Genomic DNA, 12563 nt, shown 5'->3' with positions numbered 1-12563 from the left:
TTTTAATTACTATGTTCAGAATGGGAAAACTGATATTGCGTTCTGGTTTCTTCCTTCATTATTTGTAAATCTTTTCTGAGATATATATACACACAGATATGTTCTTTAGTGTGATATATTTATGGCTGTTGATTGACATGATTTGATAAGGTCACGTAAATTGAGTGGAAAATATATTTGTTTATTTTTCCTTTTCCATTTTTTGTTTATTTTTGTTTTTCTATATTATTGAGTTTTAAATACCAGTCATATTGCATTATGTATTGCATTATCCTTTTTAAGCAGATCGCTACGTTTTTCCTGAGTTTTAATTTATTATTATATTCAAAGTACTCGAATTCTTTTATTATTCTTTAATATATTATTCATCCATTTTTCATTCTTATGATGATCTTCTGTATCATCACTTTGATGTGTATCTTAAATGTTTTTTTATTATTATTATGTTTTTTATATTTATAAAAAGAGAAGGTAGAGAAAGATTTTTTATATATTTATTTTTCGTTTTTTATGTTTTTTATTTTCATTGTGTATCTGGTAGTGAAAGAAAAGAAAAGTGAGAGTGATAAAAATAATAAAGAATAACAGAGGATTCTTATTTATTTATTTACTTTTTTATTTTTTATTATTAGTTTTTTATTATCTGTGCAGTGTTTAATAAATATGTGTAAAACTCGTGATACTGAAAAATAAATACAAACTGGTGAAAAAGTGTGTAAATAACTGCTGTGATAACACTGTTTTTATTGTCTAATTATCATGTTTATCAATTGTTAATGTGTGAGCCCTATAAAGTGTACAAATATTCTATTAATTATACGTGTTAGAGCCTCAGCTCAGTGCAAGAATATAGTGATTTTTTCTAACTTAATCCTTATTTTTATATAATTATCCTGTGTTAATACTTAATTCTTTATAATTTGTTGTCATGTTATTATATATATATGTGCATATTTTATTCTTCAATTTTTGATTCTTCTATGAAAAGTATGTGAATATGGATTGTGATGATATGTAATCATATTTATTAAAGTTTCCTGTCTTCTCAGGGATCTTTTAGTATTATATTTCATTATCCTTTTTGTTTCGGATGAATTATGAAATAATTCGGATGAATTATGAAGTGCAATATAATTAGTTTGTGTACTGATTCCCAAGTATCAAGTTTTCACAAAGGAGTGACATATGTAGATATTTATTTGTTATTTGTTATTTACATTTTGACTGATAGATATCATTCTCAGTACTGGGTTACCTGCCCGGAATGTCACACAAAGATACTTTTTGGACCACTCTTTCATTATATTTATTTGTTGAAAAGGTCACAGGTCCGAAAGATATTGATTTATTTATTAAGAGTGTTTCAAGATTCTTAGTTAGTTTATTAAAGTGTTTTAAGATATTTATCTTAGTATCAGATCTAAATGGAGAGCCAAAGACGTCACTTGAGGATATGAATAGAGAGAAAGGGGGAAGATCATAAAAATGAGAAGAACATGAGAGAGAGAATAAGTAATAAGGCCTTATGGGAAGACATCATGGTTACTATCCCTAAGTTATGTGTGTGAGATGTTGTTAAGATGATAATAGCTGGCAATAAGGTTATATTTTAAGGGTAAGTTTTCTGGGGAGAGTCTTAACTTTAAGATGTCAGAGGAATGAAGAGAATTGGTTGTATTCATTCATCCCTCGTGGTTCGATGCTATCCATTAAAAAGATCCATCTTGATTCTTTTTTCAAAAGTTCATTTTTCATATCTCCCCCTCTTATGCCCAGGCGTACTCTTTCTAGGCCAAAGATCTTCAAATCTGATGGATCCCCTCCATGTTTTTTCAAAAAGTGTCTGGCTACACTTGTCAGGGTCTTAAAGTTTTTCCGATCTTTTTCTGCATTCTTTATGCCTCTGATGTGCTCCATAAGCCTTATTCGCATCTGTCTGCTCGTAAGTCCTACGTATTTTATTCCACATGGACAGTCTAGACAATATATGACTCCCTGTGTTTTACAGTTGATGAAGTCATATATCTTGTGTTTTTGGCCAAATCTGTCTTCCACTTCTTTTGTTTGTCTGATGTATTTGCAGGTACTACAGTCTCCACATTTGTAACAACCTTGGAATTTGTTTTCTCCTGGTTTGTTTTTTACATAATGACTGTGTACTAGAATGTCTCGTAAGTTTGGGGATTTTCTCCAGCTGGTGTATACTCTGTTTCCCAGTATCTCAGTTAGATCTTGGTCTGTTGTAAGGACATTCCAGTGTGTCTGGAGAATATTTTGGATCTCTTTCCATTCTGCACAGAAAGTACCCACAAAACGGATTTTATCCTCTCTTTTTTTGTTCTGAATTTTGGGGGATATTAAGGATTCTCTTTCCTGGTATTTGGCAGCTCTCTGTCCTTTCTTAATATTTTTGTTACTGTACCCCCTTGCTTTAAGTCTCTCCGTGAGTTCATTCGCTCTAGTTTCAAATTTGATGTTATTGGAGCAGTTTCTCTTAGTTCGGAGAAATTCTCCTTTCGGTACTCCTCTTATGGTTGATGGAAGATGAGAGCTTGTGGCATGTAGGATGCTGTTGCTGGCTGTTGCCTTCCTAAACATATCTGATGTTACATTGCCCGCTTCATCTATCTCCAGGGTGAGGTCTAGAAAGTTTATGGATTTTTTACTCATTTCCATAGTTAATTTCAGATTAAGAGAATTCTTATTGAGTTCGGCCACAAATTCTTTCAGTAGTTCTCCTTCGCCCTCCCAGATGATCAGGATGTCATCTATATATCTATACCAGCCATTAATGTGGCTGGTATAGTGATCATTTTCGGACGCAAATACAGATTCTTTTTCCCACCACCCGAGGTACAGATTGGCATACGTCGGAGCACACGTACTGCCCATAGCTGTACCCCGGGTCTGTAGGTAGAATCTCTCATTGAATACGAAGTAATTGTTCGTTAGAACAAATCGTAAAAGAAGAATAATCAGATCATCAAATTCATCATTTTCCCTCTGATTAAGGAAATATTTGGCTGCTTGTATGCCATTTTCATGGTCTATGCTTGTGTAGAGTGATTCTACATCACATGTGCATAGCCATGTTTCAGGTGTTACAGTTAGGTTTTCAATCTTTTTGAGAATGTCCATAGTGTCTCTTGTATAAGATGGAAGTTCTAATACAAAGTTTCTTAGTTGTTTGTCCACGAATGTACTGGCCTTCTCCGTTAGGCTTCCTATACCCGACACTATGGGTCTCACCGGGGGCTTGTTCAAATTTTTGTGTATTTTGGGGAGGATATAGATAGTTGGTGTTTTGGGGTTTGGTCTAACCCTATTAGAGGCATACAGGGACAAAAGAACCCTATAATAAAGAATTTTGGGGAGCAGGGGTCATTGATATTTTAATATATTTCTTTCTTTATCTTTCTATATTTTAATATTTCACCTTTTAATGAACCAAATAAAAGTTAATTCTTAAAAATAAACATTGTGATTGTCAGTGCACTTACAATATACTTACTTTTTCTTGTAAAAATGTGTGTCTTGTTTTAAGTAGTAGGTGGCACCTCCTTTCTGAAATTTAATACACAGGGAAATTTGCCCAAGGATTTCTTATATTGGAGGAGATAGGACAATCGTATAAAAATAATAAGACTGGTGCGGGAATCATCCTTTGTGTTTGTATAGTTCCTCTTCCCTGCCTGGGGTGTAGCTGTCTGCTGTAGTGCTTCTAGTGTGATCTGTATATCAGCACTGCAAACCAGACCTGTGCTAGAAACACTACAGCAGATAGCAACACCCCAGACAGGGTAGAGGAACTGCATGGGTTTTCAAAGATAGCGGGTGCTAGAATAAACACTATTACTAGAACTATCCCACTGCGGGTCCAACATCATGCACACTCACTACATATATCCATTTCATTTAGTATTCACATGCAGTTACCAGAAACATCTTTCATAATTGCAAAAACTATAATACTCCCAACTACTATGCATCTACTCTTTCTTCTCCCGTACGCCTTCATGCTGCTCTGTCTTCCCCGATACCTACTGCTGTGTGGATTCCCTCATCCACAACAATGTGTCTATTCCCATCTGCCCTGCCCTGTCTTTCCACACAGATGCCACTGTTTCCTTCTATATGTGCCACTGGCTTCCCCTCTATTAGCGATACTCTGTCTCCCCCTCCATCCATGCTGCTCTGCCCGCCTCATCCATGACAGTTTCCTTCCATCTGTACTGCTGTCTCCCCTCTCCATCTACGCTGTTCTTTTTTCCCTTTATCCCCTTTGCTCCGAACCCCCTCCCCCATCAGTGCTGTCTTTCCTCCAACTGCTCCTCTGTTTCCCACCCAATCGCATCACTCTGCCTTACCTTCCCCAATCTGTGCCACTGTTTTCCACCCATCTGCTTCGTTAGTCCCCCATCAGTGCTGCTTCCCCATTATCTACACATTTCTATTTGTCCCCATCCACATGACACTGTCTCCTCCCCTAATCAACACCACTTTTACCCCATCCGCTCAGCTCTCTTTTGCTCAGACCTTCAGTTGCATAGACTGCATGTGTGTATTCCAATGAGCACACAAATCTGTGAATTAGCAGCTCCACCATTGTGTGAGTGACAGCAATCTCACTCTGTGAGAGTGCTGAATCTGCACTTACCCACAGGCTGTGATGGCGAACCATATCTGTATTGCGCAAGGAACACGTCCATTAAGGCGTCAGCCTTAATGATCGTAATTTCATTGCTTTTTGGCGTTTGAGTGGAAGAGTTACAACAGGTTTGAGAAATGGCAGATCATGTGTAAGAAGCCTTAATGGGACATGTGAAACCGTAAGGTTTTTTGTCTTTGGAATATATATATATATATATATATATATATATATATATATATATATATATATGCTGTTCCCTTATGCTATTTTAGTTTCTAACATATGTTTTTCCCAATAGACAAGGTTGCAAGTGTTTTTAAACCTTGTCTTAATCTTGGGATTATAGTTGAGGTGCATTCATAGTTGAGGTGCATTTATTATAAGTTGCCGTCTGTCCTTTGCACCAATGAAACAGCTTGCTCAGTTGTTCTGTGGACTATATGGCTGGGACTCTGTCAATGTAAAGAAGCCTCATTCTTGGATGAAACACTGACTGCTGAAGTGCCAGGAAGAATTGAAACGAACCCCGTCTCTTGTCACTCAGGGCGGGGCTCCTGAGTTTGCTGATGTATATGCTGTATTGGAAATTCTGCTAATAATAACCGCTAATAAGTATACTTTTTAATAAATCCATATTTTAATATTAGAATCATTTGTTGAAGTACTTTTCTGGGAATCCACCCATCTGGGTCTCCTTGAATTTAAACCCACCGGCAACAGTTGGGTGATTCATACAATATGATTCATTACGACAATGAACTCCATACTGAACCAATCTCTGTACCATTGCCATGGTTCCTCAATCCTGTGCATTCCCTATTCACTCTGCATGCTTTCTGCCCCTAGCAGGGTGTGTTGTTGCATGGCCCACGGTGCAAAGCTGTTAGGGGTCAAGGGTGCGGGTGGAGGGGGTAGAGGAGGATAGGAGGAGAGAGAGGACTACTTTGTCCATTCTCTTTACCTGCTGCCTCGTGTCCTGATCATCCCTGCCATGCTTACTTCTTGCCTCAGGTTTCCTTACCTGCACCTCATGTCACCTGTCTGTCTCCCCCTTCATCTAGATTGTAAGCTCCTTAGAGCAGGGCCCTCCTCCCTCCTGTTCTCACAGCACTCTTCTTGTATTTCAACTACAGCTCTCTTACTCATCTACAATCTATACCTGCATCTATTATCATTCACTTCCTTATATCTCAGCTGTATTGTGTACTAAGAATTGTGCTTTAATTGTGTTGTGTCTAGTTCTGTCTACCCTGTACTGTTCTTTTGTGTTCGATATGTACAGTACTAGCTGGTGCAATCACCATGTGGCGCCGCTGATTGGCTGCCTGGGTGCTGCACAGCTCAGTAATGATATGTTCCCCATGTCTGTGTACCTCATTAGAGTACATCTAGTATATATATCAGTACTGTTACTGGCTACCTAGCTGGCTGTGCAATCATTATGTGGCGCCGCTGATTGGCTGCCTGGGTGCTGCACAGCTAAGTAATTATATGTTCCCCATGTCTGTGTCCCTCATTAGAGTACATCTAGTATATATATCAGTACTGTTACTGGCTGTGCAATCACCATGTGGCGCCGCTGAATGGCTGCCTGGGTACTGCACAGCTCGGTAAATATGTTCACCATGTTCGTGTCCCTTACTAGAATGCATCTTGTGCATATCTGTATGTGTGATGTACATCTGTACTGCCATTGTTGCCTGTTCCTTGTACTGATAACCCTTTGTATTGCAGTATGTGCATTGTTATCTTTAATGTCTGTAAAGCGCCTTGAGTCCTGTTGGAGAAAGTGCGCTATATAAATAAAACTTACTTACTTACTTATTGAGAAAGGACAAGGTGAGCAGCTAAGGTTTCAGCTGTACTAACTGGAAAAAAAAGATAACTGCTTAAAGACTACTAGGATGGACAAGACTCTTTCTTCATTTGGGTTTTCTGTGGGTCTTGTGTGTCCAACAAGAATAGTGAGATAGTGACTATGGGCCACTTCCTTGCTTGAAGAATCAAAAGAAAAGCTTTCACAGTGAAAAGCCCAAATCAGATTAGAGATGTGCAGGCTCTGATTTACTCTGATTCACTCGGATTTCAACTGTCAACAACTGTTATGTGATTTGAGATAGCCAATAAGATCCTGCTTTGAAAACAGAGTAAATCAGAGTAAATCAGAACCTGCACATCTCTAGATCAGATACACAAGTATGACCACTGATACACTGGTACAGTGCTATCATGTATGCAAGTATAGTACATCACTTAGCTGCCAACCATGGAGTATTCAATCGGGTTTTGATTCATCTAGATTGCAGAAACAACTCTAATCACACTGCTGGTGAGAATGTGATCCTTATTCACTCTCAATCTGCATTCAGGAGACACACCCATGGCTGGTGTAAGGCTTCTCAGCACCCTAGGCAAAACCTCAACATAGGGTTACCACCTAGTCCCTTTAATTCCGGACACATATTAATTACACAGGTTCTGTGGCTGGCTGACTTCAAGACTCCACTTCACCTGATTTTAAACTGCCACAGAACCTGTGTAAATAACATGTGTCCGGAATTAAAGGGACTAGGTGGTAACCCTACCTCAACATACTGCGCTCCCCCCTTACTGCCACCAATACTCACTTTCCAACTCCTTAAGGCATACTTGCCTAAAATTCTGGAATGACAAGGAGGCTCCCAAAAACTGTGTAGTCCTTCTAGCCCCACAGGTAGGTGGGCAAGTCCCCTGATTTCCCTGGATTGTTCCATTTGCCACCCACAACAGAGTACAAGGAGGAGGAAGCAACTAAGTAGGGAAGTATACCTCAAGGGAAAGTATGAAGGTAAGGTCTTAAGGTGCCCATACACGTTACAATTATTGTATCCAATATTGGATACAATATCGCATCCCATCGCATATCGGTTTTGCGATAAGATGAGATGAGATCTAGTACAAAAAGTATGTGCTGCATGTACTTTTTGTACTAGATCTCATCTCATCTTATCGCAAAACCGAGATGCGATGAGATGCGATATTATATCCAATATTGGATACAATAATTGTAACGTGTATGGGCACCTTAATAGAAGTTCCACAGCAGCCACCTTCATTTTTATTTCTTTAACGTATCAAGTGATTTTTATTAAATAACTTTTTTTGAGTACGTGCCAAGGAACAATATGTACAGTACTAACATCACATTAATACTTGTTTTTTAAACTTTTGTTTTGTTAATACTTACTAATTTTCTAGGTACTTGTTTCCTAGAACGGCCACACCGATTTTGATCGGGTCGGAAAAATCGCGTCGATCGCATCGCATGCGACCAAATCACATGCGATGCGACCTACGCGATGGACCCGATTTTTACATTGAATCAAATGTGAATAGGGTCCCTGGGACCCTATTTTACATTGGATTCAATGTAAAATTGTCCCCAGACCCCAATTTTAACCCCCCTGATGGCTCAAATGGCCCTATTGTGAATGGCACCCCACGATTGACGCCAACCCAAAGCGTGTTGAGCGTAGCGAGCCCGCGAGGGGCGGTGGTATGCTTCCTCCGACCTTTCCATACCCCTACTATCCACGTCGGCGTGGAGTTGAGAATATAAAGTGTGGCGAGCGCAGCGAGCCACCGAGCCCGAAGCGTGGTGAGCGGACGCGCATTACTTCACAGGTATACGCGCCCCTTCGCCACGCTTTGGGCTCGCCACACTTTATATTCTCAACTCCACGCCGACATGGATAGTAGGGGTATGAAAAGGTCGGAGGACACGTACCGTTAAGGTACACAATTACTCCCGATTGTGGCCGTTCTAGGAAACAAGTACCATTTTCTAATATGCCAGAAATTTTTTTACTGGACATCGTAATATATCAGCATAAAAACAAATACTGTAATGTTAGTAAAAGTAATACATAAACACAAGTTATAGGTATTAAAAACAATGATAACTGAAAAATCCATACTGAATGTCAGGAAAATTCAAATAGAATGTAACTAAAGTGAGAATAATAATAGAACGTAAGCAAATCATCTTTAAAATGTCTTCCATCTTATTAATAAACATGTTTTAAAAAAAACAATAATATCATGTAAGCATTAATGGCTTTTTACCTGTCTCCCTCTTTTGGAGGATGAAATTAATGTACAATAGTAGAAATTGATTTCATGTGCCCAGAGTTGAAAACTCCAACACTGCTTTTCCTATTGTCACATAATTATTGCAGTTAAAATAATATAAATTTACTTGCAAATAGAAATACTTACAGTAACAATTGTTGCCATAGCAAGTAGTTATTTACATTTATATTGCTGAATTAAGTATAAAGTGCTTTGCATTATGGAATATTTTTCTAACGTTGTTTTAGTATACATGTAAAACTTTCCCATAAATGTAACAGAAAACTGTAAAATGTAAATGTGAAATATATTAACATATTTAAAAAAAAGCTGATTATTTGCTAATTACAGATAAATTGAACAGTACAGTAAATACTTAAATAAGGCACTTTCTGAGACTGAGCTAGCACAAAGGTAATGTTTGAGTATATTTACACACGGATAGATTTGAAGCCCGATGTGGGTGTTCCCGATCGATGGGAACGACCAATCGTTCAAATCGTTCCGTGCATCGTTAACGATGCGCGTACCCGCGAATCGTTAACAATGGTCTATGATCTTTCCTGCATGCAGGAAGATCATAAACAAATCTTTTGTCAAGTGTATCCAATCGTTCCGTGTGTACGCATGATGAACGATTTGATACACTCGTTAACGATGTCGGAACGCTTCCGACATCGTTCCGTATGTACCCACCTTTAGTACTGTACACAATCACTTGATTACTGGTCAAACCTGCTTTCTTTTGGTCAATTCATTGATTGTTAGTCGGTTTCTTTCACATCTCAACTCTACTAAATTTAGGCTAAACATAGTCTTGTGAGTCACGACCCTTTTTTATATATATATATATATATATATATATATATATATATATATATATATATATATATGGAAAGAAAAAGGAATAGATGTGCGCCCTAAGTTGTTTTTTCACCTCTATATTAAAGCAGATTTTTAAAAGGTAGTTTTTTATTCAAAACATTGGTACATAGATTTACAGTTCAAAATAATTTTACAATCCAGAAGACAATAAAATATGATGATCCAACATCAAGTGATGTTCACAATGAGGATTTCACAGATATAAACCTACGCATTTCGTCCCTTGGGACTTCCTCAGGGGTGATCTGGATAATGCGTTGTACGGATGTTCTTTGAGGTTGCAGATAGAAATTAGGACCGATAAGGTAGAACGGTTGTTACAGAATGTTACGTTCTCTATGTAGAACCTTTTTAACATGAAATAAGTTCCAGGATAGCCAGGGGATACATCAAATCTCGCATACAGGGATAATCCACTTATTGGTGAGTATCACTTTAAGGCAGCCTTTTCAGAAATGTATCAAATGGGTAAAACAGTCCGAAATACAGGGAAGTGGTGTCTCCAGATGAAAGCAGCCACGATCACCAAGGTGCATACCTGGACGGGCACGGACCTCTGTTGCTAGGCAACCTGAGCGTCCCTCCTCACTTCCGGCCGCACCAATAGTTACGTCCTTCCCGGTCATAGAAGACACATACAAGCCCTGAAATGACATGAACATAGTAAATATCGCAAAATATATATAATGAGAACAAATAATAAATGAAAATTAAAGAATAAACATTAAAGAATAAACAATAGTACACAGATTGGACTGGAGCTTGTGAATTTGAACTGCCATTGATAAGTGCCATTTTTAAGTGTAGAGTTATATCCAAGAAAGAGTGGTGTGTTTAAAAGGTGAACTGTGTAATTAATTAATTAATATGAGGGGATTGTTTGCTTTGTGTGTTTAAATTGTTAAAGTTTTTTTTTTCTTCAGTATATTGCTGCAGGTGGGAGTGGTTATCTGCTCAGGTGGGTAGCTTTTTAGTATCAGCAGTATTAAACAGCAGGAAGCAAGCAAATTTATTGAGCTTGTGAATTTGAACTGCCATTGATAAGTGCCATTTTTAAGTGTAGGGTTATATCCAAGAAGGAGTTACAGTACATTACCCAGGAAGGGGTTAAACCAGGTTACAAAAGGCTTCTGTCCCTTCTGTTCTGTTTTTTTCTCTTTGCTTGAAGCCTAGGTGCCTGACCTGCTAAAGGGTCCACAAAGTGCAGGTACAGAGCGTGCTGCATGACCTGAGTGTGGGCCACTGAGGGCAACGTGCAACTGGAAGAAATTACAGAGGAAGCGGACAGATACAGATTGGAGTGTCAGCAGACTGCAAGACAGCCAGTATCATCACTGAGGACTGAGATAAAAGCACTGCAGTCTCTGCTGCAGACACACCAGGTGTGAGGACACCAGGAGTGTGACACAGCTGCAGGAACAGATAAGTATCAACTTTCTTATATTTTCATAGAAATTAACTTGTAGAGTGTAATTGCATTGTAATTTAATTTTCTATTGTACACTAAGGGGTTAGTCACAGGGAGGTAGATAAAATGGGTGGGGCCCAGATTGAGAATCTCACTCAGTGCATGTCATGCAAAATGTATGCGCACCTGGAGCAAAAGTCCCAGTGCGAATACATCTACAAGAGATGTGAGCGAACGTCCGCCCTGGAAGCCCAGGTCACTGATCTAGAGCGGGCCATTCAGTGACTGAGAGACATTTCCAATCTTGAGCAAAGCCTAGATAGAACGGTGGAGGAGTTGCTCGGTGCTCGGGTATGGCACATCACGGACCGACTGGACAGATTGTTGGGAGGGGCTGGGAGCAACCCGGCGGTCTTAATGCACATCGGTACTAACAACAAAGTTAATGGTAGGTGGGATGTCCTCAAGAAAGAGTATAGGGAATTAGCTAAGAAATTAAAGGCGAAGACATCTAGGGTAACATTCTCAGAATTATTACCAGTGCTACGCGCTAGCCTAGGGAGGCAAAGGGAGATCAGGGAGGTAAACGTGTGGCTAAAGGACTGGTGTAGGAAGAAGGGATTTGTGTTCATGGAACACTGGGCGGACTTCTCGGTCAGGCGCCATATTTTTTGCCGTGATGGATTGCACCTGAACAAGGAGGTAGCTGCGGTGCTGGGGGGAAGGATGGTGACAGGGTTGGAGGAGATTTTAAACTAGGTGATGGGGGGGGGGGTAGCTAGATACTATGGGTCCCATAGTGAGAATAGTAGGATTGGGGTCAACAATCAATTTGGGGGAGGAGGAGGGGGGGGACACGACATAGTTACAGGCAATGTCCGGGGTACTAAGAAGGGTAATATCGTGGGTAATTCCCAGGGTTCTCCAGGAATATTATGTAATAAAAGTAATCTTACCTCATTACAGCTCTCAGGTACAGATGACCTTAGGGTATGGGAAGGAGTAAACGACATAGGAAGAAGTTTCAAAACTGTAAATAGGTCAGGCAGTGGGCATGGTGGGGGGCTGTAGAGAGTCTGAGGGAGAGGTGGGTACGAGGAAGTTAGTAAGGAACACAAATAAGTCCAGAGGAGGAATTAAACACAATGTTAGGGATGCAAATAAAAATAAACATTAATTAAAATGCCTACTGGCAAATGCAAGAAGCTTAGCAGGTAAAATCGGGGAACTAGAAACTGTGGCCACTAGGGACGATTATGACATTATTGGTATTACAGAAACATGGTGTAACGAGTCTCACAACTGGGCATTCAGTATGGAGGGATATACACTCTACAGAAAAGATAGGGAAAATAGAAAGGGCGGGGGTGTGTGCCTATATGTAAAAAATAACTTAACATTGTGTGAGAAAGAAATGAGCACAGGTACAGAGGAAGATTACACTGTGTTGGCAGAGATAACCGACAATAACAAAAAACCTAATAAAATTTTAATAGGAGTATGCTATAG

General features: G+C 39.2%; 1 long non-coding RNA gene across 2 annotated transcripts in view; it reads right to left on the bottom strand.

Moving 5' to 3' along the window:
• Positions 1–9769: 9769 nt before the first annotated feature.
• Positions 9770–12563, bottom strand: part of LOC146079626 (uncharacterized) — a 518301-nt gene continuing 515507 nt past the window's right edge. For both annotated transcript variants that reach the window (XR_014474659.1, XR_014474660.1), the window contains one exon: positions 9770–10290. This is a non-coding gene — a long non-coding RNA (uncharacterized LOC146079626). The remainder of the gene's footprint in view (positions 10291–12563) is intronic.

This window comes from Crinia signifera, chromosome 5, assembly GCF_055691185.1.
Source record: "Crinia signifera chromosome 5, ASM5569118v1, whole genome shotgun sequence".
NCBI lineage: Eukaryota > Metazoa > Chordata > Amphibia > Anura > Myobatrachidae > Crinia > Crinia signifera.
Note: the sequence above shows the minus strand (reverse complement) of the source record. Positions and strands in the feature narration are given on the sequence as shown.